Genomic DNA, 23,330 nt, shown 5'->3' on the forward strand with positions numbered 1-23,330 from the left:
TTGGAGATTATGAGCATGAAGATGGCTTACAGTATATGCTGGTATGGGGAGATGTGAAGTAGTGTTTACATTGTGAAGAGGCACACTTTATGACATTGTCAGCATGCAGTATCAAGGATACATCTGAACCCATGATTACTCCAATGTTTCAAACTACTCTTGAAGATGTTAGAGGGGATTCAAGTTCCTTAGGCCAAAAGGCGGTAGCCTGGTAGTTTTACCATAGTCCCCATGTCATCATTTCTGTCTCTGTGGTATTGAGCTTCAGGTGGTTTTTCATCATCCATGTGTTTATGGCACGAAAGCAGTCATCAAGTTTTGAATTGTAAGATCTTCGGGGGCTATCCATTTTTTAAATAATTTGGGTGTCGTCTGATAGTTGTAACAGGTAAAGATCTACTATTTAATCAGATTCATTAAGGGGGTAGGTAGATTTTGAATAATTGAGGGGATATTATAGACCCCTGAGGAATGCCACAGTGTTGTGGGTGTGGAGGAGACTACACTTTGTCTCTCAGATAAGAAGCAACCCATTTAAATTGTGAAGTTTTTGCAGTGGCATGTGGTGGTGGGCAGTGTCAAGGGAAGCTGTTGATCCAGAAGTAATAAAGCAGCTACTGTTTTTGCCCACTGTGAGTTTTAGATCAACCCAGATGGATTTGATGGCTGACTCTGTGCCCCTGGCTGGTCTAAGACCAGACTGTTGCTCTGAAAGTAAGCCATAATATGTGGTAAATTTAGAGAGTTGAGTAAACACTGCTTTCTCAAAATCTTTTCTTAAGAACTTTCCACTTGAAATGGCATTGTCGTTTGCTGAATCAGATGGGTCGAGGGTTTTTTGTTTTTGAGGAAAGATATGGTGCAGGATGTTTTAAGCTCAAGTGAGAATGAGCCTTTTCCCAGGAACTTGGTGAGTAGGCATCTGGCTACCTCTCCTGCATAAGTTGAGAAAAGGATATTTTCAAATATTCTTGGCTGTACTGGGTCTGATGGCGATCTTGATGGTCTGGTGGCAATGATAATATCGAAATCTTTTTGTGACACAGTATTGTAGGTATGTATTAAAAGATGGTTATGGGTGTTTCTTTGTGTAACGACTAGACCATGCATTGTTGTGGTATTGTCTGTGTTCTCCTTCAAGTGATTTTCAGTAATTGGAGATTATGTCACAGAATTCTTGTACTTGTGGTGTTTCTGTGTTCCCGCTCTCAGGTATTTTGGAAGAGCAGTCTGCTTCAGTTAGGCAAATGGAGTATTGTGACTTTTTGTGATTTTTATGGCAGCTCTGTTATTTTCTCCTTTTGCTTTGTAGTATGTTGAGTTGTGTTTGCATTCTTTTGATGTTGGCATTAACCCATGTAGTGTTCTTTTTTTAGTCAACTCTGTATGTGATGTTTGTTAGTATCTGTTTGTCCAGTGCAGTTCCAGCTGTAGAAGGTGTGTATGGGGCTCATCTGTTCTCTATTGCAGATGTGTGCTATCTAGCATATACTGTTGAGTATTTGCATTAGGAATCCATTAGAGACCAATAGATGTGTGAGCACTAGAGGTGAGCAAAGGAGTGAGTGAGTGTTATGTGCCTGACAGAGCTGAAAACATTAAAGGTATAAAGATCTGTGCATGTACTCAGATTGAGAGGAAAAAAAAGCCATAAGAGATCCTACTGCAGTGGAATTAGGAATTGCAGTGGAGCAGTACAGCAGCACCACAAATCCAAATATAGTAAAAACACACACACAAAGGAAACAAGAGTCATATTACATAGAAACAATATTGACACGGTAAAGTGATATGATACTATATAGAGCAGCGTGAACTCTGGGAATAAAGCCTATGCACTGAAAAGCCCACAGAGGTATGACCCATACGTTACTACTCATTTTCAGCCATGCATGGTGAGGATAATAAAGGAGTCTCATCATCTGTGTTCTAACCTCTCAGATTCTTCTTGGGCAGCCCTCCCCAACCAGGCACAAGCTCATGTCCTAACTGCTTCTGAATCAAGTCATTACCATTCCATATCGGGCCGGGGTCTTGTGATTTATAGTGGTGGGAGGAATTTGCGTTGTCTCGATACGCAACACTCTGCAAAACGGTAAAAAATCTCCGCGAGCACACAGAGTTCCGCGAACGCACTGAATTGCTTGTTCCGCCCGTTCGCAATGCTTTTTTCTTGTTCGCGAATGCTGTTTGCGTGCTCGGGGGAAATATCTTGCGAACACGCATTTTGAAAGCGCGAACAAGCAAAAAATTCATATAATATTAAATATATATGACAAATACCTACAAATATTATAAGAAATAAAATAAAAAATAATTTTCAAACAAATAAATATTTATAATTAGAAAATATCTAGAAATAAAAAACTTAAATATTAAATACATTTGTTTTTTTCATTTCCTACCCTATAAAATCACACAATTCACAACCCACATCTAAATTTAGAAAAAAATGTACTTCCATAATTAACATTATAAATTACCAATTGAAGAATTATTATTAACTAAAAAACTAATTATAACTCATAAATATTAATTAACTTCCCACACGTTACCCCTTTAATGCCCACAAGCCACACCAAAATTTAAACTGTAAAAAAAATAATTACACAATTAAAACTTATTTTCACTTTAAAAAACTAATAGTATTTAACAATTAATTAGAAAGTACGTAAAATTAATGGACTCCCCACCCTTTACTTTACAAAATAAACAAGTACTCTAATTACAATCTCAAGCCATTAATTAATACTAATGATCAACTAATTATCAATTAATTAAACTTAAATTACTGCCCACCCTTTACCCCTGTAAACCCCACAACCTGCACCTAAAATTAATTACACAATTTCCATAATTAATTTTCAATCAATTAATTATTATCAATTAACAACTAATTATTACTTAATCAAAAATAAATTACTTCTCGACCATTACCCCTATAAACCCCACAACCTGCACCTAAAATTAAATACACAATTTCCATATTTAACTTTCAAAAAAATAATTAATATAAATAACCAACTTATTATTAATTAATTAAAAACAAATTACTTACCACCCTTTACCACTATAAGCCCCACAACAGCACCTAAAAAAATTACACAATTACCATAATTAATTACCAATAATTAATTGATATTAACTAACAACTAATTGATAATTAATTGATAGTAAATCACTTCCCACAATTAACACTATAAATTCTCAATAAAATGAATATTATCAAATAAAAAATGATCATTAATTTATTATAATTAAATTACTTCCCACCCTATTCCCCTATAAACCACAACCCATAACAGAACAAAAAAACGCAAAATTTGATTAAAATAAAATTGATCACTTCTAAAAATGTAACACATATATTAAAAAAAATAATCAATTCTTATACAAAAAAATACATCACATACATTTACAATATAAACTAAAATACATAACACTAATTAAAAAATCAATATTTGAACAACTATATTTTTGGAAATTATATTAATGCCTTCTATGGGGCCGATTCACAGAACTAATCTGAGATAGAATCCAAAACATACTACTTTTGGTATTCACAGAAGGCATTTAGTAGTAGTAAAGTTAGGACTCCTAACTTTACTACTACTAAACATAGCTAAATCCTAACCTTACTACTTGAAAGATTACAGGGATGTTAAAGTTAGGAAACAGAATTAAAACAACTGAAACTCACTGAAAAAAACAATGATTACAGGGACGCTATAGTTAGGCTCAACTTTCACTCGTACAAAACCATAGAAATTCAACAGTTATAGTTATCCAAGCTAACTATAACATGTGCCCTCAATGCACTGCTTATGACCTCACATATTTCATCACTTATGACATGGTCAGTGACATTTCTTATGACAACATTAATGACATCACTAATGACACCTGCGCCCCTCCGCGGCAGTCCAGGGCTAGCCATTATGCCCAAATTTTAAACTATACCCCATTTGATTTAAAATCATTACACTCTACATACTACCCTCTGGATCCCTTGCTAGGCCCTAGATTGACTAGGGTAGGGATCATTGAAACTAGGTATTCCTTCCCAAAATTTGAACACACTTCCTATGCCGCAGGTAGCACCCAGAGATGTGATAACTATGAAACACAGACACAAACAATCACAATTACATACCCGCTCTTTGGCAAAACACAAAATAGATCTGTTCCACTTACTGGACTCTTCTAAACCAGACATCTTTTTGCTAACAGAAACCTGCCTCTCACAGGAGTCTGCCCCCGATATTTTGCCTGTCCTCCCCAACAACTACTACATACTCCAGGCAAACCGACTAGTCAGGAAAATTAGTGGAGAAGTTGGCGCCATAATACGTCTAGAATTTAAATGTACAAAACACACTATGCTCAGCATTACTTCAGTGGAAAATCTAGTTATCAAATTGGACTCAGCACAGGTACCTCTAATCTGTGTACTACTATATATGCCCCCTCAGGCCCCTTTTCCCCGAAACATTGATGAGCAGATGGCTCATCTAACAATCAACTATGCCAAAATTCTGCTGATCGGCAACTTTAACTATTGGACCAATGATGCGATGGACACTATGCAGAACTGACCAATCTACTTAGTGGGATGAGCCACCCTCAATCTGTAACATTGCCCACATTCATCAAAGGACACATATTAGATCAAATGTGGACATCCAATCTTACGGTGTCCTCATTGACAGTGTACCCTTGCACTTGGTCTGATCCCTTTCCAATAAAGTTTGTGATCAACAATATATCTACAGATAACCCTCCAGTTAAAGAAGGGTTCAAGGAAAGGGACTGGAACAGCATCAACATCAACGCCTTTTACAACACACTGGCAAACATAATTGTATTAATCAGTTATCCATCAACCTAAATGAGGAAAACATCACTGCGTGTCTGACAGCAGCCAGCAACAAACATGCCCCCCAGGACAATTAAAATAGCCAGGCATCATGAGGCCCAGAAACGGTTCTCTGAACATTTAAAGTCCCAAGAACTTGCACTGGGCCATACTAAAAGGAAATGAAGACAGAACTACTCCCTCGATAAAAAAGAGATTTACTTAGCTCAACTTAAGGAACATAAAAAATCCATTCAATCCACCAAGGCCTCTCACTTCTTTTCAAAGACCCTGAGTGCTACAAATAAACCAAAAGAAATATTCTCAATTGTCAATGAGTTGTTTAATCCTGATAGAGTCACAATAAAACCCACACCCTGAACACCTTTAACATTGACGAAATCTCCTCAATTAAAGCAAGCATCGCTGCTAGCCGTATTTATGCACGAATCCCAATGGCATGGAGAAATCCCTGCTCCCTCCATCATTTCACATAAATCAGTAGAGAAGCTCCTTTGGAACTCTTGACCAAATTCAAATCTGGATCCCCTACTGATAGCTGTCCACCACATATTTTTTTTTTTTTTAAATTATTTTTGGTCCTCATCTCACCCATAAACACCTGTGGATCTTATGAAGCCGCTTAAACGATCTGTGGGGAAGGCACCGCCCGGCTTACCACATATGTTTCCAATGGTCGACCAGTCCCATGTTTAGTGTAGGTATCTGGCGTAATCATTGGACCTAAATATTTAGCCGTAGGTTATGGCCCCAGCTCATAAAAGGATACCAAAGATTGGTAGATTTTTCCTCTACTCCGCCATATTCCAGACTAGCCATAGCAAAGGTAGCCTTAAGCCAATCTTCTCTGTTAGGAGGTTGAGGGTCCTTCCATCTCTTACATATTTCTCTGCGTGCAAGCAGAACCAAATATAACAATAGACCTCTTTGTTGTTGTAAAGCCCTTGTGCAAAATGAGCCATCATCTCCAAAGAAAATCAATGACATATTAACCTCGATGTTAGACTTAAACACATCTTTGAGGATGACTCCAATTTCCTTCCAGAAGGTCTTTATTTCTGGGCACTCAAAAAATATGTGGAGGTCGTTAGCTAGAGGAAACGTACACCTTGGACAGTTCGGGGTTGGCGCTGGGGCAAATTTCGCAATTCTTGCTGGGGTGTAGTAGAGCCTATTGATGACAAAGAAGTGGTTCTTTTTTAAAGCCGCAGGTTTAATGTATTTATACAACAGCTTCAGTGATGGCTCAAACAATACTTCTATTGTGGGCTCAAAAGGGGACTGCTCCCAAATTTTGGTCGCTGGGGAGGTCTTTGGATCTACAGCTTCTAGGGCTAGGTTGTACCACACCGATATCTCTTTTCTTATAACCAGGGTAGAGTGACATAACCTTTCTATCTCCCAATTTCCTTTCAATTGCTCTTTCTCAGCCTCAAACCACGAAGCTAGCTGTAGGAATTTAAACCTAGAGAAACCGGTGCCAATCCTAGACCTCAAAACCTCCCTCTGAGTCTGCCAATTCCGACCAGATTGTAATTCCAGCCCTCTTAATAGATAGAGCCAAGCCATCCTTTAAACAGTGAGGTGTCCCGGGGGAATCCCATATGGGGGCATAGTGTGAATAATACCCTATCCCCCATGTTGTTCTGACTTTATACCAAAGAACCAAGGCTGCCCTTAAAACCTTTAGGCGAACTTTCTTGAAGAACTTTGGAGCACCAAACTTGTACAAAAAGGCCTCTTCGCTTCCTCCCCCCGCCTCCGCTCTCGCCATCTCTCCCAGGAGTCTCCCCCAAGCCGAATTCTCGGGTCTCATCAGTAACATGCGGAAAGCTTTAAACTGGAAAGCTACTGCGTACCAGCTTATGTCCGGGAGAGCCAAACCCCCCTTGACAAGCCTACGCCTCAGCTTTTTCCAGGATAATCTGGTGCCCTTATCCCCCCAGATGAAACTCCCAATCTTACTCTGGATTTTACTTATTAAATTTTGGGGAAAGGAAAGAGGGATAGCAGAAAAGACGTAGGAAAGCTTAGGGAGAATGATCATCTTCACCAGATTAACTTTCCCGTATATGGTCAAAGGGAGGTTCCTCCATCTAGAGAAGAGGCGATCAATTTCCTTGGTAACTCTGGACAAGTTCACAAGGGGGACTCTTGCCAGATCTTTGACTATATAGATACCCAAGTATCTTAATTCCAAAGAATCGGCTCCTCCCCAATGATCGACATTCCAGCTCATCACCTCTGTCTTGGATTTATTTACCAGGTAGCCTGACAGAGCCCCAAATCCCTCCGTAATTGACTCTAGACGAGAAAGAGCCTCCGCAGGATTGCTTGTATATACTGTCAAGTCATCAGCATATAGAGCTAACTTACAGCTATAAAGCTGAGACTTGAAAGGATGGATATCATTATCTAATCTGATGGCTTGCGCTAATGGTTCAATATACATATTGAACAAGAGTGGAAAAATTGGGCAGCCCTGCCGGGTCCCTCTCTGGATGTTAAAACTTGAGGTAAGTTTCCCATTCAATAGAATACGGGCAGATGCGCCTTGGTAGCAATTTCTCAGGGTATGAATAAAAATTGGGCCAAACCCTAGTGCTGCCAAAACCTCCCATAGATATACCCAGCAAACCCTATCAAATGCTTTGGCCGCATCCAAGGCTATTATAGCCAAAGGATCAGATCTTGTAATGGCCAAATCGATGTTGCCAATCATTAACTGAGTTTGCTCTTGGATCTGCCTGCCTTCTACAAATCCCTTTTGGTCTGAATGGGCCAGCTTAGGAACCACCTTCGCCAATCTCCCTGCCAATATGCCCATAAAGATCTTATAATCGGCATTTAGCAGGGAGATTGGTCGATATGAGTCAGCCCTTAGAGGAACTTTACCGGGTTTAGGAATCAAGACTATGGTTGCCTCTTTCCAGGATTCCGGGACCTTACCAGCAGGGCTATAAACAGAGTTAAACAGAGAAGCCAGGGCAGGAGTCAGTTCTTCAGCCAGAAGTTTGTATACTTCGTTTGGAAGTGAATCCATACCGGCAGACTTTTTATTCTTGCATTTGTTAATTTGCATACTTATCTCTTCCATGGTGAACGGGGCCTCCAATTTATTTCTGCATGCCTCTGTAATAGAGGGAAGAGACAAAGTACTTAACCAGGCTTGAACTAAGCTGAGAGAGGGCTCCAGATCTTCTTTGTATAGATCAGAAAAAAGGGAGAGTAGGCAACGTTGCATATCTTCAAATTTACTAGATGTTGCCCCCGTGGAGTTTATTATCAGCCTATTAATATTATTTTTTGCTCTATCTATCCTGGATTTCCAAGCAAGGAGAGCCCCTGCTTTCTCCCCATACTCAAAATTCTGCATATTCCTTGCTTGCCACTGTTCTCTGCACTTCGCTTCTAGATTACCTCTGTACTCCCGTCTTACTTCTTCTAGGTCTTTTAGGACTTGTGGTATATGTTCTAAGTCCCCTGGAGGTAGTCTGTTCCTCTCCCTCTCCAACTGACTTATTCTCTCCTCAATGGATTTTAAGACACTAGCCTCAGATCTATTTTTAAAACAGATGAGGCTATGCAGACTGCCTCTCAAATTGGCCTTATAGGCGTCCCATATAAAGTCCATTGACGTAGACCCCATATTTAATTAAAAAAAGTCCGTAGTGGAAAGCTTTACCGCCTCAATAATCTCAAGGTCAGACAACTTAGCTCTATTTAATGTCCACCTTGACTGAGGAGCTGACCCCTTGGCTCTATAGACAAACTGAATTGGCGCATGGTCTGAAAGATGACTAGGCTTGACTGAGATGTCCTCGATGTCATTAAGGGATGGTGTATCTGTCAGAACATAATCGATCCGGGAGGAGTGACCGTACTTTTTACTGTAAAAGGTAAATTCCTGTAAATCTCCTTTCTTAGCCCTCCAGACATCTGCCAAGTCTAAATCCTGTAGCATATTAATAAATGCTCGGCGAGATTTTGGAGTGCCAATGTAATAGCTCGTGTTAGATCTGTCCCTAACCGGGTCAAGAAGGAGGTTAAAGTCCCCTCCGATAACAAACGGAGGAGTTGCCAATGTTAAAATAGACTGGAGTTTACTGATATATGTAGGGTCATCTATATTTGGACCATAGTATGATACACAGGTTAAATAGATATTATCTATCATCAAATTTGCTGCTACCCACCTCCCAGATGTATCTGTTAGGCAATTTTTTATCGAGCAGTATAAGCCTTTTTTTACCAGAATTGCCACCCCTCTGTTATGGGATGACTGTTGGGAAGTACAAAAACAGTCTATCCAAGGGACCCTAGAAAAAAGGAGGGAACTTTCTGTTTGACTCAGATGGGTCTCTTGTAAAATGCAGACTTGAGATGAAGAGAGTTCAAGGTATTTTAAAATCAGCCTTTGTCTGCGGGGACATCTTAAACCATTGACGTTCCAGGAGGTGAAGATGATCCTTCTACCCCCCATGTTGTAGTTTAAGGGCATTACACTGTACCCATCCCCTCGACCGAAAGCTCCTAAAACTTGTATTTAATGTGAGAAGAGGTTCATTTTTTTTTCTTTTTTCCCACTGCTCCCCACCCGTGCCCACCCTGCCACCCTTTCCCCACCCTCCCCTGTGCCCCCCTTTACTGTGAGGAACCCACCCTTCCAACAGGCAAGCCTTTTGACCCCTACCCCCCCCCTGGACTAATAAATCAAAAACATAGATCAGCTAAATGATTCTAACTTGAAATCACTTGAAGCAGACTATTGGCTTTCGTGCACTGCTCCTTCTAGGATTATTCTGCAAAAAAAAAAAAAAAAAGAAAAAAAAAACTCTAAACCTATTTCCCTTTGCTATTTTTAATCCTCTCTATTAGGGTATCTGCTTCTTCTCCAGTCTTTATTTGATACATTTGATTATTCCACATTACTCGGAGAAGAGCGGGAAACTTCAACTGGACCTTAGCTCCAATACTTTTTAGTTCCTCCATTCTTTTCCCCAACTCCCATTGTCTCGAAGCAGTCATATGAGAGTTATCAGATCTAATCTGGAAGGAAAAAGGAGAAGGTCCCCCAAAGTTAATAGAGCCCTCTTTGAGGGCAGAGGAAAGGATCAGTTCTTTTACTGAGTAGGTTAAGAAATTCACCAATATTTTCCTCGGCTTTGATTTAGCCGGATTTCTCCTAAAGGGATCTCGATGGACTCTCTGTATGTCGTGAACGAGATCAATCTCTGGAGCACCTATCAAGACAGATTCCTTTAAGAGGGTGATAATAAATCCCTTTAAATCTGTGCCCTCCAGGGATTCTGGAACATTCAAGAATCTTAAATTGTTCCGGCGTGAATAATTTTCCAAGCGCTCTACGTCGTCCCTGAGGTCCTTATTCTGAGCTGATAACTTAGAAAGCTCCCCGACCGTAGATTTAATGGAGTCCTTAATTGTTGGGATCTCTGCCTCTATTGCATCAGTCCTTAAAGAGACCTCGTCCAGCCTACAAGAGAGGGCCTCGCAGGAAGCTTGAATAACTGCCTGATTAGACTCGGAGATGGTAAATCTTTTTGATAACTCCGCTTGATTCAGCTCTGACACCTTAAACCTATTAGACAATTCCTCTTTGATTCCAAGCAAAATGTCGGCCAAGGAATGTGGCTCCATACCTAATGTTGCCGGGTGTGTGGCTGATTCGGCAGTTACAATTGCTGAGTCAATGGTCATAGCTATACCTAAGCCATTTTGATTATTTGATGATGCTTTCACACCTATCGAGGTGGCAATGCTGATATCTCTGGTTTGGAAAGTCTCTTCACCTTCTGTCCGAGCTCCAAGTAGGGCTAAAGGAGAAAATCTATTGGCAAGAGGTATGGCGGAGCATGCCTCCACCAGCCCTGAAATTTGCTCGTGGACAGGTATGCCATTCTCCTTCCCTATAGGTGACTGAATGACCGGCGCAGGTTTGACCACTTTGGGGCGAGTACTGACCAAGGTGGCAGGAGCAAGAGCAGGGGGTACGGAAACGGGTACAGAGGTACTTGTAGAAGACATTACCTTGTAATAAGTTTTGAGAGAGGGGGTGATTTTAACCCTTGGGGGGGGGGGAGCGCTCTTTTTACCTTTCACGCCTCTCCTACTGTTGTCCGTTTTTTTGCTTTTAATCTCAGCGCCCCCCTCTATAGTGCCCCTTCGTTTTGCTTCAGATACTACTAGGGGGGAGCGGGCGGGATACCCGGGCTTTTCAATACCTGAAGCACAAATTGCTCTCGTCCGAAGGGTATACCTGTTTGCTTTAGGTACCTCGCTTTTCCTCTCCTCCAACTTAATTTGACCTGCGCCTAACTCTGACTTCAGCCCTGCTTCCATACAAACATCAAAGGAGTCTTGGGTTTTAAAAAAAAAAAATAGACTTACTTTGGCAATAATCTGGTGGACTAATATCCGTTTTGTCCACTTTGTCCACTGTATCAAAAAACTCTCCGAGCTTGGCACAGACCTTACCTCGTACAGAAAAGAGGGAAAAACGCCGACTCCCTACCTGTAGAGAGGATTTTGGTCTATACCCCCCACCAGCTCGTAGATCAAAGGCAGCCTGCGAAAGAACGAAGACGCTGCTACTTGGACTGCAGCTTCCTCTGTCTCTGCCTCCTACAACCCGGAACTGGAAGCTGACGAGGTCCTGACACGATCGAGCAGCCTCCTCCCAACGCCAGCGCTGTGTTCCAGATCCTGCCGTCCGTTCCAGCTCCCGAGAGAAGTCTGCATGTGCACTCGGCACAAGTCCAAGGAGCTTCACGTCTCGAAGCCAATTGTAATCCGGGGGCATCTTCCAAAGGTACGATTAAGCTAAATAAGAAGTTATTTTGCACTAAGCGCTGAACGCAATTTAGCGTGACTGAAATATAACCATTATAGCCGATCAGCACATCTTACGCCATCCGAGGGGGATAAGAAGCCGCGGCCGTTTAGCTAGCGGCCGCATATTTTAAAAGAAGTCTTTTTTACAAATCTGGAGCCTGCCCTCTCTCTGTTGAATGAGCCATTAATACAAGGCTATGTCCCCAGAGCCTTCAAAAAAACTATTATAGTTCCCCTGTTAAAAAAATCCTGGGGCAGACCCCTCGATTTCGATCAACTACTGCCCTATATCCTTGCTTTCCTTCCAGGCCAAGGTTTTGGAATCTCATTTAGCACACTGTCTCTGTTCATTTCTTGAAAAATCTCATCAGATTGATTCCCACCGAGCCGGGTTCCAACCCTACTATTTAACTGAGATAGTAATACTGACAGTGTTGGACAAGCTACGAAGGATGCCGACAAGGGCACTTTTCAAGCTCTAGTGTTGTTGGATCTATCAGCAGCAGTTGACACGGTGGACCATTGCATTTTAGTGAACCGTGTCAAGGATGAAGGACTCCAAGGACCGGCTCCTAGCTGGATTATATCTTTCCTGGAGGACCAATCCCAGTCTGTTTGCCTCTCCCACTTTAAGCCACTTAACCTGAAGTCGATGTGCAGAGTAACTCAGGGATCTTCATTATCCCCACACCTGTTCAACTTGGATCTACTCCCTCTGATCTTCTCCATAAGAGAAAGAAATGTGAGTACATTCACTTATGCAGATGACCTACAACTGATATTCACTAGGCCTGGGCGGTAAATTCCGTTCCGCTCGCGGAATTTGGGTAATTTGGGTAATTTCGTATTCCGCGGAGAACGCGGAATTGCCAAAAATTCCGGCTTGTTCATGCTTTCAAAATGCGTGTTCACAAGATATTTCTCCCCGAGCACACAAAAAGCATTCTCAAAGAGTAAAAAAGCATCATGAATGGGCGGAACACGCAATTCCGCGTGTTCACGGAACTTTTATGTGCTTGCGGAGATATTTTACCGTTTCGCGGAGCTTTGCGTAGCTTTGCGTAGCGCGACTATGCAAATTCCGCCCACCTCATTGACTTCATGGATGACAATGTCTGAATTTCAGGCCACCATGCTGCACATTCACAACTGGATGAACAACAACCACTTAGAGCTAAACTGAGACAAAACCGAGCTGATCCCAACAGGAGGTGCTCAAAATCCATGGAGCTCACTCATCTGGCCAGCAGAGTTGGGCTCTTCCCCAACCCCATCCTCCTGAGCTAAGAGCCTCCAGGTCACAATCAACTGTGATCTATCTAGTACGTCCCAGATCAGAACAACAGTCTCTACTTGCTTCATTCAGCTGCGGAAGATAAAGAAAATCAGCAGATTTCTTACTAGGTAGGCACTGGTGCAGGCAGTCTTAGCTCTGGTCATTTCCCATATAGACTGCGCTAACTCACTGTACTTCAGTCTGCTGTTATAGCTAGTCAAAAGAATGCAACTTGTCCAGAACCAGGCAGCACGACTGATATATCATCAGCCAAGATGGCAACATGCTTCCCCTCTTATGAGGAAGCAACACTGGCTCTCCATATCACAATGCTGTGCCTTTAAAATCCGCTGCCTTCTTTTCAAATCCTCACATTGCACTTGCCCAGAATTTATTTCTAAAATCATTCAGAGACATATACACACCCGTAAACTGTGCTCAGTCCACATAAACCTTTTGGTCATACCATCTTACAAATCAAAGCAGCTAGGCAGCTGCAGATTTGTGATATTGGCTCTCCGTTTCTATAACACCCTGCCCCTTGACAGCAGATCCTGTACAGACCTTCTGAGATTCAAGAAACTCCTTTAAAACATGGCTTTTCATCCAGGCATATGATGGCATATTATTAACTCACTAGGACTCCTATACATATTGCCATCCAACCAATCGGTGACAGTGTCCTCTACAAATAATTTTAACATTTAACATAACATAACATCACTGATGATCTCACTGATGACATCATTCACAGAAGCACTCATACCCCTATATAACCTCTCATACACCCACTTACACATCCACATAACCAGTCACACTTCCATACAGCCACTCACACAGGCACATACACACCCACGCAGCTACTCACACACCTATTTATTCACCTATGCAGCCACTCACACACTCAGTCGCTCACTCAATTACCCATACAGACTCTCTACATCTACTCACATACCAACTCACTTTACCAAACACTCACTCAAATATCCAGTCACTCACCCACACAGCCACTAAAACACGCAGTCATTCACTCACCCATTTACTCATTCATACAGCCATTCATACGACCACTCACTCTCCTATACAATCACTCACAGAACCATAAAGCCACTAACACAGCCACTCACTCTCACCATTACAGCCACTCAAAAAGCCTCCCACTTACCCACACAGACACTCACACACCCACCTATACACTCATATAGCTACTCACACACCCATACAGCCACTGAAATACTCACTGAGACATAGATATACAGTCACACAGCCACTTACATAATCCATGTTAAAATTATTATTATGCATTAGTAGTATAGCCAACATACTAATTTCAGTTTTGTAGTAGAATTTCTATGATTTTGTATGAGTGAAATCTAGGCTAGCCATAACACCCCTCTAACCTTTGTCAGTGAATATATATATATATATATATATATATATATATATATATATATATATATATATATATAGAGAGAGAGAGAGAGAGAGATATATCAAAAACACCCGTCCCGATAAAGACGAAGGCTGTCTGCTGGGCGGTCCGTGTGGGGGTAATCGGCAACCCCAATTATGCAACACCATACACTTCTCCTCCAGGAAGTATACACGGACACCAAGGATATTTGCAGTTATCAAATTGGTTTAATGGACTGCACAAACAACGCGTTTCGGCTTTCGCCTTGTTCACGTTACAATGACGTTTTTTTGTATAAAGTTAAATACAGTTCCTGAGCACAAAAATAAACAAAATAGACAACAGACTCTTAGCACCAGAGAATGTGTAGAGTGGCAAATTGGTAAACTTGGCGGCCATCTTAGCCTAGTGCAGAAGATCAAACAAAGGGTATCAATTACCCAGTAGCATTTCGAAAATTACACTTCGTGCTTAAAAGTTAGTACCCAAATTTGTATCAATATACACAATAAATGAACATATCCACTGCCGAATTACATCGCGATTGAAAACGCATTGTCATGTTATGAATATAACATAAAGACGTGTATTCAGCCCTAGTGGGCGTACTTTCATAAATGTTTTCTAATGAAATAATAAGCAATCACAAAATTATATAATTTCGTAAAGGATATGCCAACAATCTCGCCCCAGTGGGCATACTGAAAGAGTAAATTGATGCTTGAGATATACATCGAAGTTCTGCAGTACCACAGCATAATTCAATACCATTCTCTGAAAACGAAATAAAATAAAATTTAGTACATTACAAAAAGGAAAACCACAGTAAATACATGATCGCAACTCCATATTCTATTTGTGTAAGTGTACAGAGAGTTCTTTGCTTGAATTCAATCCTCTAGGGAACATTGTATCGAAATCTACGATGTATCTAGATTCCAATTGTCTCAAATGGAGCAATCTATTGCCCCCACGTACAGTGTCAGTCACAGCATCAATCACCACCATTTTTAACAACGCTTCATTCTGTGCATGTTGTTCAAAAAAATGTCGGGCAACAGGATATTGTTTGTTGTTGTGGCGTAAAGCCCTTATGTGTTCTAACACTCTCTTTTTGGCGCGATGAATGGTGCTGCCAATATATGCCTTGTTGCATGGACAGGTTAATGCGTAAACACAGTACATTGTGTTGCAGGTTAAAGCTTTTTTGATAATGAACTTGCTATTCATGCTGGAAAATTGTACCTCCATACAATCCACGCTGTTTTTGCAAGCCTTGCAGTTTTTGCAACAACGGAATCCTGGTCTACCAACAATCTTCGAAGATGTTAAACTCGATATTACATTGGGACTTAGCTCATCTCTAAGAGAATTGCTTCTCTTAAATGTAATTTGTGGATGGCTGGTCAGATGTTTTTTGAGATTGTTGTCCGTTAATAAGACATGCCAGTGTTTATCTAGAACACGGCGTACCTCATGCGCTCGTCCTGAGTATGTGGTAATGAAGCGAAGACTCTCTGTTTCTGATGTCCGTGGCCTAGGATGCAGCAAATCATTGCGTGCAACTTTATCCACTTTGTTACATGCTTCATTGATAGTGTTGGAATTATAACCCCTCTCTTTGAAGCGTTGTATCATCATATTTTTCTCGCTCTCATAACCACTGTCAGTGCTACAGTTGCGCTTAGCACGCAGTAATTCCCCATATGGAATACTGTGTACTAGCTTGCGGGGGTGTGAGCTGGAGGCACTTAAAATGCTATTACCAGCAGTCTTTTTACGGTACAGCTGTGTGTGCATAGATTGATCCCTAATCTCCACTGTGACGTCGAGAAATTCTACAGAAGTTCTACTGACGTGTTCGGTGAACACTAGGTTATATGGATTGTCATTCAATGTGTTCACGAATGCTGTAGCAGAGTTTAAATCACCATTCCAAATTAAAAAGATGTCGTCTATGTACCGGAGCCACAGGACACAGCTGGAGAAATCATCCAACTGTGTGGCCACCTGCTCCTCCCACCAGCCCATGACAAGATTGGCATAGCTGGGGGCGAAGCAGGTGCCCATCGCTGTGCCCTGCGACTGCCGATACACGACATCATCAAACAGAAAAAAATTGTTAGTCAGACAATATTCGATCATGGCCATGATCATTTCTGAGTGACGCAAGTAGGAAATAGAGCGGGTCTTTAGAAAATGTTGTACAGCCTGCAAACCTAACTGATGTTGTATGCTGGTATACAGGCTGCCAACATCCAGGGTAACCAAGGTGTAATCCGGCTCCCAGTGTATCCCATCAATGATCGTTAAAAAGTGGGTAGTGTCGCGAAGATAAGCTGGTAAGGCAACAACATAAGGACGTAGGTAATGATCGATGTACCTGGAAGTGTTTTCCAAGAGAGACCCAATTGACGACACTATAGGCCTACCAGGGGGGTTCACTGGGTCCTTGTGCAATTTGGGAAGTAAGTATAGCACAGGTATCCGAGGGTGAGGACATCTAAGGTAGTTATATTCCTCCCACTCTAGCAACCCCTTTTCCCTCCATTCTACTAAAAGTTCCCAGTATTTTACATTAGAAGCTGATATGGTCTTTCTGTCTGACAATGCATAACATGTCTGGTCACTCAATTGTCTCATACCCTCTTGCAAGTAAGATGTTTTGTCCAAAATCACAACATTGCCACCTTTATCCGATTGACGGATAACGATGGCATTGTCAGTCTTTAAATCTTGTAATGCTTGGATTTGAGACCACTTAAGATTTTTCTCACAAGTTGGAATTTTGCCGTGTCTCATTTTCTTGAGATCATTAAGGACACCCCTCTCAAACACTTCGATGGCATCACAATCAATATTAGGCAAGAATACAGATTTGGGTTTGAAATGACTGCCTGGATTGACATTCATATCAATTGCAAAATCATCTAGATTGGAACATTGGTCAGAAACATAGTCTTCCATATTGGATATTGCATAAAGAACCTCAATATCGTCAACATTGAGATTACTCAGGGGCATACTGACAGGTGTTGACACAGTTTTGTTGTGTTTGGTTTCGAACCATTTTTTCAATTTGAACTTGTGTGAGAAGTAAAACAAATCAATTCGTGCTTGAACATAATTAAAATTAGAGGTAGGACAGAAGGACAAACCTAGGCCAAGGAGGTCTCTCTCATCTTCAGATAAAGAGCGTCTTGAGAGGTTGATGACAGTCATGGTTGAACTTTCTTGCCCCTTGTCGTCATTCCCATCGGGCTTCCTGCATCTTTTCTTCCTCCTCTGTTTTGCCTGTTTGTTCCTCTGGTTTTTCCTCTGCCGCCTCGCCCTCTGCCTCTCTGACCAGTTTGGTCTTGATATAGCTCTGTCCGTCCCTGGTTTAACATTTGGAACTGGGCTAAAAAATTCGACTTTTTTGGAAGATCTTGACTGGCCAGACTTGCAGCTACTGACAGAGGAATGTCCGATAAACTGCCATCTGACACATCACTCTCTATGATATCCACCGTTGCAGAAGTAGTCGGCAATGGCATAGATACTGCTCCACTAGTATCAAATAGGTGGTCATACTTTTTGTGGAAAGTCAGAGTCCGGCCTGACTGGTAATCTTTGAAGTCTCTTAGAAACTTCCGCTGTTTTTTAGCCGTGATCTCCTCCTCTAGCTTATCCATTCGTAGTAGTAGGGATTTGATAAAAGTCTCCAAAGTTTCTTTCGCCACCATTTTTTCAAGTTGGGCAGTCACCTGTTCTATTTCTGCCAGTAATTTGCAGCGATCTTTTAATGCAAATTTGACTAGGATGCGCATCATTGTTAGAGAGCAAGCAGCAGAGTTGTTGGACCATTCCTCCAACATTTCTGGATCCGGGTCCTCATATGTCGGAATGGTGAAAATTCGTAGTCCCCGAGGCACTCGGGCTACGTCTATATATCTCTGTAGAGACTCTGCTTCCCACCATTTGGAAAGTTCCTTTTTGTAAAGTTTTTCCAGTTGAGCATAAAGTTGCTGGACTTTGATTTCTTCCGTAATGGCAGTGGCTGGACTGGTCGTATCACCACTGACATCGCTTTGTGCAAAGAAGAGTCTGTTTGCCGTTACTTTGCGTTTGGCTTCTAAGGCAGCCGCCATATCACCAATTTGCACTTACTCCAAATATCCCCCGCTGCCAAAATGAAAACACGTACGTTCCAATTATCAGGTCAGCTCCCTTCTCGTCAACACCTCGATGCGTAATAAACGCAGTAATCCCAACAACCAAGATGAATCAGAGACTCCTGCCACGAAGCTGTTCGTAAACGAACAGCGCCTCGGTAGCAGTGAGAAACCAATGCCAAGGTAAGATGAGACCACTCGAACTCTCAGAATAGACGAAAGAGTTGTATACAATGCCGTGCTTACTCACCACGCATACAGTCCAAAGCGCGGCGTTCCGGAGACAAAACCAATGTCCTCCTACAATGACAAGATCCACGTAGATCAGCACAAGTGGCAAAGTAGATGGACGAGGTCAGCCTTCCTTCTTGTTTAATCAAAAACACCCGTCCCGATAAAGACGAAGGCTGTCTGCTGGGCGGTCCGTGTGGGGGTAATCGGCAACCCCAATTATGCAACACCATACACTTCTCCTCCAGGAAGTATACACGGACACCAAGGATATTTGCAGTTATCAAATTGGTTTAATGGACTGCACAAACAACGCGTTTCGGCTTTCGCCTTGTTCACGTTACAATGACGTTTTTTTTGTATAAAGTTAAATACAGTTACTGAGCACAAAAATAAACAAAATAGACAACAGACTCTTAGCACCAGAGAATGTGTAGAGTGGCAAATTGGTAAACTTGGCGGCCATCTTAGCCTAGTGCAGAAGATCAAACAAAGGGTATCAATTACCCAGTAGCATTTCGAAAATTACACTTCGTGCTTAAAAGTTAGTACCCAAATTTGTATCAATATACACAATAAATGAACATATCCACTGCCGAATTACATCGCGATTGAAAACGCATTGTCATGTTATGAATATAACATAAAGACGTGTATTCAGCCCTAGTGGGCGTACTTTCATAAATGTTTTCTAATGAAATAATAAGCAATCACAAAATTATATAATTTCGTAAAGGATATGCCAACAATAATATAGAGATATATATAGATATATATATATGTATATATTCACTGAAAAAACCATAGGTTTCACACAAGTTATAGTTAGCTGTACATTTCAAGCGACCGCAATCCTCTGCTGATGCTAATACTGTATTTAGACACTTATTTGCCCAGGTCTTCTTCCATTAAATTTTAGCTATACATATATTACAAATATTTTTTTTTCATAAAGACACATATGTCATCAGCAGAGGATTGCGGTCGCGTGAGTTATAGTTGCCTGCACTAACTATAACGTGGAATTTCATTGGTTTTTTACGAGTGAAATGTACAGCTAACTATAACTTGTGTGAAACCTATGGTTTTTTCAGTGAATTTGCAAGGTTTTTTAAATGCTAATTCCTAACTATAACGTGTGTGAAACCTATGGTTTTTTCAGTGAATTTGTACGGTTTTTTAAATGCTAAGTTACTTTACGCCGTTCGTGCCGTGCGCGCCCACTTTACGCAGTTAGTGCCGTGCACGCACGGTGGGCACGCGGTGCGCTATGCGCACCGCGTGCCCACGTTACGCTGGATGGGCCATGTACGCACGATGCGCTTCGCGCACCGTCCGCACACGGAGGACATATTATGCGCATCGATGTGAAAGGGTAGCTATTACATGTTCTTCAATTGCAGCATATGCCATTCACAAAAGGTGCCCTGCGGGCAGCTTTTGTACACGGGGGGGGATAAATGTGGAATTTGTTTTTTTTTATTTATTTTTTACCGTACGCGTACGGTAAGCGTATTCGGCGTTTTAAAAAAAAAAAAAAAAAATTATTTTTGGCCTGGGGGGTCCTTCTGGGACACCTTGACCAAAGCTAGGGGGTCAGGAGCTGTCTAGTCTGCCCCGTTTCATTTTTATCCAACTTAGTTTTTCCTCCCCACCCTCAGAGTGCGAGAGAGAAAATGGCGGCCGACACTTCCTGGTTTCGACCGATTCGAATGTTTACTAAGATCTAACAGCCAATCAGAATCGCGCTCGCGCACGGCACCGTACGCGTACGGTAAGATTACGGTGCGCGCTCGGAGCGCGCTTACAGATATATATATATTGATTTAAATGCTATTTTCTCAGGAAATACTGAACAGATTTACACCAGACCTACAAAAGGCACTTCCTTGACCTGAGGACTACCTCTCTGCCCAATTTCAAGTAATTCTGTTCAGCCGTTCGGGCTGTAGCTGTGTCTAAAGGTCCTATGGAAAAATGCATTGGGAAAACGCGTTTTTTCTCAGCCCCCGCTTGACGAATCCCCCCGAGACTTTCAGGGTAGGAGCGGAGCGTAGTGCCCCATTAGTTTTGAAAATTTCGCGAGGATTCGTCTACCGGCGCCAAAGTTATTCCAAATAGAATGTTGTGGTTTTCCTATGGAAAGAGGGTCCTAACTATAACTACCTACTGGCAACCGCCAGTAGGTAATATATATATAGATATATATATTTCTTTTATTTTCTTTTTTAATTACAGCTTCCCTCTTTCAAGGACTTACCAAAGAACAAGCCAAGAAACAAAATTATCCCAACTTGTGAAATCCTTGCAAAATCAGCATGCAGCCGAGTGCTGAAACTAAGCATCACTGGCGATCCTGCTGCTCAAAGGGAAACACACCCAAGAAAAAAGGACTAAACTTTTGTCCCACCTCCCATCTTGATATTGCTCAAACAAGAATTGACTTGTACAAATACACGAGAAAACTTAAATTAGTAAAAATGTATGCAGAAAAAACAACCAATGAACAACAAAACATCGTCATGAGAGTGACAAGCTCCCTCCAAGTTGAAGACAGTAAAGGTCTAGAGACATTATTGACAATGGGCACAACAACTGCCTCCCAGGAAAATGAAGCATTAATGGAACTACAAGAACTCCAGCGAATGGAAGGAGCAGGTGAGAGTGGCCTAAAACTGAAATCAAAATACTATCCGAACTTACCACCAGGTAAGAAGATAGATATTTTTCATGAAGCGATAATAGAAGAGCTCTATACAATTAAGAACAGTAATGACAAGAACAATCTATCTAAAAGTCAAACAGATGCTCTTAAAACTTTACAAGAAGACAAAACAATTGAAATAAAGCCCGCTGATAAAGGCGGGAATATTGTCATCATTGACAAACAGAACTATATAGCAGAAGCAAGAAGACAACTGATGGATCCTGAATGCTATCAACAATTAATGAAGGACCCCACAAAAGAAATACAAGACAAATTGATGACCCATTTACAGCAGTGGCTTCAAAATGGATTGATCAGCGAAGATGAACATGGATACTTGAATAACAAATATCGAACTTTAGCCACCTTTAATTGTCTTCCAAAAACAGAGAGAATCCTCCAGGAAGACCAATAGTGTCTGCTAACAACTCACTATTGGAACCTATCTCAGATTACGTTGACCACTTTTTAGCACCCTTAGTAAAAAATCTTAGCTCATATCTAAGAGATACAACAGATTTTCTAAACAAACTGGAAAAGATCACCTGGCAGTCAAATTATAAGCTGGTAACAATGGATGTAATTTCATTATATACTAATATTGAACACCCCATTGGAACCCAAGCTTGTAAATTTTTCTTGGGAAAGAGAAATATAAAATACAAGGAACACAATACCATGTTGAATGAAATGATCTCCCTGTGCCTGAATAACAACATTTTTTTATTCAATAAACAAATCTTTAAACAAATAAAAGGATGTGCCATGGGCTTTTCATTCTCTCCTAACTATGCGAATCTAACAATGGGATGGTTTGAGCAAAAAGTGGCATGGAACACAGAAAACTATGAATTTCATCAAAAGATCATTCTATGGCTCCGATTCATAGACGATCTTTTAATTATTTGGGATGGCACCGAAACTGAATTTAACATCTGTTTTGACAAATTAAACAACAGTTCAATGAATTTGAAATTCACCTATGAAATTAGTTCTAAGAGAGTAGTATTCCTAGATACAGAAATCTATGTAGTAAATAACTCCCTACAAACAACTTTACATAGAAAGGCAACAGCGACGAATGCAACATTACATGGTGAATGCTTCCACAGTGAATCTCTAAAATGGAGCATCCCATATGGAGAGTTTTTAAGACTCAGAAGAAACTTCTCAGATGAAACAGAATTCTTCAGACATAGCCAACAAGCAGGAAATCGTTTTTTGAAGTGGAGATATCCGAAAAAAGTCATTGAAAAGAGTCTACAAAGAGTAATGAACTGTGATCGAAAGGATGTCCTACAAAAATCTAAAAAGAAAGATGAATCAGATGAAACAACGATAAGATTGATAACAACCCACAGTGCAGAGAATAAGAAATTAACCAAAATAATTAAAAAGCATTGGGGTATTTTGAAACTGGATCCAACTTTATCAAAACTCATAGGTGATCATCCCAACATAACTTACCGTCGAGCAAAGAACATAGGAGACAAAATTGTTCATAGTCATTTTCAGGAAGCACCTATAATGACCTGGCTTCAAAGAGAAGGCTTTTGGCCTTGTAAACATTGCAAAATTTGCAAAATTGCAACACCAACAAAAGAAATTGACATCAAAAAGGGAAAAAATACAAGATCAGACAACACTTAACGTGCAAAAGTACCCATGTAGTTTATATGGTAGAATGCCCATGCCATATGCGCTACATTGGAAGCACAATATTTGAAGTGAAAGAAAGAATCCTGGAACATGTTTGGGCCACAATACATAAAGATCGATCGAATGCCATCACAAAGCATATGGAGAAATACCATGAAGGC

Source organism: Triturus cristatus, chromosome 7 (assembly GCF_964204655.1).
Source record: "Triturus cristatus chromosome 7, aTriCri1.1, whole genome shotgun sequence".
In the NCBI taxonomy this organism is placed as follows: Eukaryota; Metazoa; Chordata; class Amphibia; order Caudata; family Salamandridae; genus Triturus; species Triturus cristatus.